At 37.6% G+C, this 6,511-nt stretch overlaps 1 pseudogene; it reads right to left on the bottom strand.

The window, feature by feature from the left end:
- Nucleotides 1-1,192, bottom strand: part of LOC102254699 — a 33,649-nt pseudogene extending 32,457 nt beyond the window's left edge.
- Nucleotides 1,193-6,511: the final 5,319 nt, after the last annotated feature.

Here is a 6,511-nt window from a genome sequence, read left to right as displayed (position 1 = left end):
AGCTGCCTGGCTGCCAGCCGCCATCTTGGCTGTCAGTTAATTTACATATCTCCCTGATTAGCCAATGGGAAGGGTAGTGGTCGTACGCCAATTACCATGTTTCTCTTTTATTAGTGTAGATTATTATTATTATATTTACTCATTACCCAAGCGAAATTCAAAATTGAAATATGTGTGTGTGTGTGTGGGGGGGGGGTGATGAGGATTTATAAGATAAAAAAGTATGAGCCCAATATAAACATTTGAAATAAATTAAAATGAAAAAAACTTGAGGCCAGTTTTTGTTCTCCCATTATGAATTATAGGAAAGAAGTCTTAGCTTCCGGTAACCTCATGGAGCTATTCCAAGTGCCTAGTTTTAATCATTCTTCTATGCATTGCCCTTGCTTTCCATTTCATGGAGACAATGAGAGTAAATGGAAATATTCCCAACTTTATCTCCACATCTCCTGCCTTGGCATCCCTACTTTCTGCCTTCCATTGAGGGGAGGCATAGACTGCCTTCTATTTAAGCCTCACCCTTTTATCTTTTCTCTGGCTCCTATCAGCATCTCCTCCACAAGGTCCTTGCTCTATCAGACAGCCAATGTCTCTCTGTATCCTCAACCCCTACCTCTCATTGGCTCCTTCTCCTCAGTTAATAATATAAAGGCTCAGGTCTCCCCCCTAACCCACCATACACACACATTTTACAGCGAATAAACAACACCCTCCTTAAACCCTCCAACTCTAACCCTATTTTTCCACGTTTTGAAAGATTTCTCTATATTCCTTGCAACCCCTTTCTTAATACCTAGTCATGCCTCAATTGACTGGAGTCTGGCTTCTACTCCTACCACATTACTGATGCTGCTCTCATACAAGTCTTAATGACTTCTTAATCCATTGACCACTTCTCAACCCTAATCTTATTTTTTATTGAGATAACACTCACATTAACATAAAATAACCATTTAAATTGTATAAGTCAGTGACATTTAGTACATTTACATGTTGTGCAAACATCACCTTTTGGTTAGTCCTCATCTTATTTGACCATTCAGAAGCACACGACACTGCTCACCTCCATCATAAATCCTTTCTTGCCTTGTCTACCGAAATAGACCACATTTCCAACTTCTCTGACTGCTCTCTTCGCATTCTTTCTCTTATGGGCCCCCTTCAATGTAGAGTTTCCCATAAATTCAGCCATGGTCCTCTTCTCATTCTCTTCACTGTGCTTAGGTGAGTATCCCTATTCTACAGTACCAACTATCAATGGTCCTTACTTAGTCTATTTCTAGTACAGATAAAAGTGTACTATTCCCAAGATGTGAAGAAATGTAAAACATGAGTATCTTGGATCCCAATATGTAAACAATGTTTGGTATGGCTGCAAAACAGTCTATACTGACTCCTGATCTCTTACAATCCAGGAAAAGCTAAACAATGAGAACAAGAGAAGGATCTGTACCCAAATGGATCTTATAATACCCTCCCCTCCACTGGCCCATTTTCTACCCTTAAGAACACATATACACAATATAAATTCAGTGGGAAAAGAAGTAAAATAATATGTGTTATGTGGACAGAACAATTGGTTGATTCAATTTTTTTTTAATCTATTGCTTTGTTGTCAGACATAGCTCCAGTGCAAAATTTTAGCAGTGGGGGAAGGTTCCATTTAACCAAAATAATTCATGCTTCTGTTATTTTCTCCTTCTCAAACTGACTCACCTTTGGCTAAAATAAATATACAATCAGCAAATATTGACTAAAAGGGCTATGAGACTTACATCTTAATGCAGACTAATGTCTCATTGCAATTCTCTTGGGAACTACCTATCCTGGCACATTTTTGTCTTTTGCTTTCAGTTTAACTCTAGTTTTACTTTGTAATTTTAACATATAACAAAGATCAATGCTTCAGGTTTTGCAAGGTAGAGCTGGGCAGTGTTACAACACCAAGATCTCTTTAGTTTCCAGTTCTTCCCCAGGGAATGAAAAGGATGAGTCATTAGGACGTTGTTAATGTTTCAAGAGTAGTATTTCTGTTGTTATTAATAAAACTAACTTGAAATTATTCACTCAACATTTAACAGGCATTTATTGAGTGTCTACCATGTGTTCCCATAGCTCTCTTGGCATGTATCCCAAGTATTGCAATTAACATATTGAACAGATATTCTGGTAACTTTTCTATTTCTCCTCCTAATAGAAATAGGATCATGTCTTGTTGATTACTGTATCTCTTGGTCTGGAAAATAATAAGTCTTCATTCACTCAAGAAATCAATAGTTACTGAGTGCCTACCTTATTCTTGGCATTGTTCTATACACTGTGGATTCAGCAATGATTAAAACAGATAAAAGTCCCTGATTCTTCTACTGTTTATAGAATATGTGTGTAGAAGATAAATAAGAAAGTAAAATATGTAGTATGTTAAACTATGGCAAGTCCTATGGATAAAAATAAAACAAGGAAGAGAGTATGGAGTATGGGGAGAGGAAGGTTATAGTTTTAAATAGAGTGGTCAGGGAAGGTCTTACTGTGAACATGATATTTGAGAGGCAGAAGAAGCAAACCATGTGAATATCAGTGAGGAAAGTATTCCAGGAAGAAGGAATAAACATAAAGATCTTGTAGGTGATTATAGAAACTTGACTCTTACTCTAAAGGAGATAGGAAGCCATTGGAGGGAGCCATCTGAGGAAGGGAATGATAGGATCTGATTTATATTCCAGCACAACCACTCTGGCCGCTATGAACAGGCTATAGAGGGCAAGGGTAAAGGCATATGGGTATTTTATAAGGCTATATTAATGCTAATACAGACAAGAGATGATGTTGGTTTGGACCAACATGAGAGCAGTACAGGTCAGAGAAATTATCAGGTTCTACATATATTTTGAAGGTAATGCTGAAAGGATTTTCTAGAGGATAGGATGTTGGATAAGAGAAAGAGAGGAGTGAAGCATGACGTGAGGATTTTTTACCGGAAAAATGGGATTGCCATTTCCTGAGGTGGATAATACTCCAGAAAAAGATAATTTAGAGAATGAAGGATCCCCTGAGAAGAAATGGTTAGTAAAGGAAGAGGAAAATCAGGAGAATCTAGTGTCACAGATATGATTCAAAGAGAAGGAATTGATAAACAGTCAAATGCTTCTGACAGGTCATGCAAAATAAGGACGTGGGGGTTGATCATTGGGTTTAACAGAGTGCAGGTCATAAGTGAGTTTGAAAAAAGCTATTCCAGTGGAAGGGAATAGCTGACATGAGTGGGTTCCAGAGAGAATGCGAGGAGAAAAAGTGACTATTCAGGAGGAGAGAAAGTGGAAACAATTAGTATAGGCAACTTTTTTCAGGAATTTTTACTGTAAAAAACAGGGTGGTAGCTAGAGAGGAATATGGGGTCAAGAGGGTCTTTTCTTAATTGGAAGAAATTGTGACATGGTGTGTATGTTGATGAAAAATAAATCAGTACAGGAAAGAAAACTGATGATGCAGAGGGAGAAGATGAGAGTGATTATGGTAAGGCCCTTGACTAGTAGATGAGAAGGGATGAGTATTGCACATTAATGAATAACTCTGACTGAGGTCTTCCAATTAGAACTCTCCTACTAGTTGTTTGCATCTCTAAGATAGAACTAGTGAAACTCCCCAAAATGTAAACTCCATAGGGCAGAGGTGTTTCTGTGGTTCATCCTCTACTATAATCCTAGTGCCTAGAACAGGGTCTGGAACATATGATAAGAAGTTAAGAGATAGTTGTTGACTGAGTGACTAACTTGCTTCTAATTATTTGATGATGATAGGCCTCAATGCTTCTACAGTGCTATAAATTTGACAATTAAATGAAATGATCCTGACATCAACACTTAGGTCTTCAAATACATGCCGTGTGTTTTAAATATATGTTGTTACTTTTATACACAATGTCAAAGTGCCAGGAAAGTGGACATTTAAGAGACCTGTAGGTAGCACCATGAACATTGTCATAAATGTGCCTTAAATCTATATTCAAAACCTAGAAAATTATATTTTTGGAGACCACAGCCATTCCTGGAGAACTGTTGAGGAAGTGTTATGTACACATCTGTTAAAGCAAAGTTTCAGCTTAAAACTTTTGGGAGAAGGTGGACATTTCATTCTTTGAGCAGAGTGGAAATTCACCTACTTCTAATTAAAGACAACTAGTGCTGGAACATTTTCAATTCTGAGCACAGGATGTGTTATAATGGCTTTTCTCCTGAATTAATTCTAAAAGCCAGTGGCTGAAATAGGAGGGCATTATCAGCAGCTGAGACTGCTCTCAGAAGGTCCTGAAAAGAAGCTGCTCAGAGAAAGAGGCTTCAAAACATGAAAGAGGCATTCCAAACAAAATGTATATTCAACTCAATAAATAATTTGCTCCCAAATGATTCTTTTACATTTTTTATGTTTTGTCCCAGGAATGGTGATACATCAATGAATAATGTGCAGGCCTCTGCCTTGAAGGAGCCCATGGTCTAATAGTGAAGACTATGCAGGAAACAGATTATTAAGGAGAGCATTTAAGAGATAATATAATAGCATTGTTAATGAGTATATTGGAAGGACACCTCAGCTTGGGGAGGGAGTTCAAAGAAGTTTTGTTTATTTTTTATAGAAAAATTTACAATGTACCCCAAAGCAGTGGTTCTCAACCTTCTGGCCCTTTAAATACAGTTCCTCATGTTGTGACCCAACCATAAAATACTTTTCGTTGCTAACTTCATAATTGTAATATTGCTACTGTTATGAATCGTAATGTAAATATCTGATATGCAGTATGGTCTTAGGCGACCCCTGTGAAAGGGTCGTTCGACCGCCAAAGGGGTCGAGACCCACAGGTTGAGAACCGCTGCCCCAAAATAAAGGGAAATGTATATTAAAACACTGTGTACCTATATCCTGGCTTTGACAGTTATCAGTATCTTACCAACCTTCTTTCATTCATTCAATTTCCCTCATTTTCTCCTGAAGTATTTCAAAGTTAATCACAGGTATTACGCCATTCCACATATAAGAATTTTATTATGCTTCTTTAATTTGTTTAAAACATAACTGTTATCACAATTAACACAATTAATAATAAGAAAGACTGTAAAGAAGGTGACCTCTGAATGCACACCAAAGAACATGCAGAATGAGCCAGGGAGGTAAAGGGCATAGAGGCTGTGTTTCTGACTGACTAAAGAGGGCTATAAGAACTTCAGATTGGCAAGAAAGAGCCTGGCTTTTGTGGAAATCCACAGGTAGTACAGTGACTGGAGCATGGTTTTGACACTGGCTCTGGGCCAAGCCCTCCATTTATACTATCTTGATTAATCTTCACAACAATGGTACTACAATAGGTACATATAATTAACTCCAGACAAGGGAAGGAGGCTTCAAAATGTTAGATAATTGGCCTACCTATGATCCTGCAGTTAAACGAATAGAAGAGTTAGATTGTGAAGCCAGGGTTGTCTGATTCCTGGGTGCCTAATCATTGCACCATCCTACCTGTTCAGAAGTTTGTGATAATCCCCATCTTCAGGTGTTTGTTCTTTCAATCTTATTCTATACAATTATGTACTTTAACAATTAATGGTCAATTGATTTGTTTCTTAAAGTGCTAAAATGAGGGTTTAGTAGAAATTCACAGCAAAATGCTTGCTTATAATATATGAATCTTTGTAGTTCAAGCAAAATAAATTTAACTGAATCATCTATTGTCACTGTATAGCAGCCTATTCTAATTGCAAAAAAAGGTCTCTAGAAGGATAAAACAATCTCCTGAGTGCTGAATTTGCAAAGCTACAGTGGCAAAGCTATGGCAAGTATCACAGACATAAGAACCCCCTTATTTCCTTCAAGAAATTCCAGTATTTGCTGATGCTGATATCCTAAGGTAAGAAAAGGCTAATTATTATGTTTTTATGAGAACTGAACTTTGTGTTTAGTTAACAGATTAAGTTACTCCCTGTTGCTAACAGGCTGTGCTCGAAATGGAATCAAATATGACAATTGCCAAGTTTATTAGATAGTATATTGTATGAATACTAAAAGTCTATTTTACAGAATTTTTCTCCTTATTAGTTTCTGCCTCAAGTCCAGGTTTTAGGTATCCCAAGTCCCCTGCCATTTTAGTTTGGCACTTCCATAATTCTCATGGTATGCATTTAGTTTCGGGTTCTCCTTTATAAAATGATGCTCCAAAGCTTTGAATCTACAACTGTAGGTTGCATTTGGGGAATCTCCCCTGCACTTATGATCATAACATCATGACAAGAGGGAAGGCAGAGAATGGTGAGACCCTTCCTCTCTCCACCAAGCACCAGCAGGAAGGACATGGTGGCTGAGGACGTGGACTCCAGCACCAAACAGACAGGGTTCTTGTTCCAGTCCCACCACAAACCAGTTACAGAAGTAACTGTGATTGTGGCATGGTGGTTACGTGTCTACAATTTTTCCAAGGCTACCTTTTTAAAAATTATTTATTTATTTATTTTATTTTTCCCATCAC

This window comes from Myotis brandtii, unplaced genomic scaffold (genome assembly GCF_000412655.1).
Source record: "Myotis brandtii unplaced genomic scaffold, ASM41265v1 scaffold345, whole genome shotgun sequence".
NCBI classification, from domain to species: Eukaryota; Metazoa; Chordata; class Mammalia; order Chiroptera; family Vespertilionidae; genus Myotis; species Myotis brandtii.
Note: the sequence above shows the minus strand (reverse complement) of the source record. Positions and strands in the feature narration are given on the sequence as shown.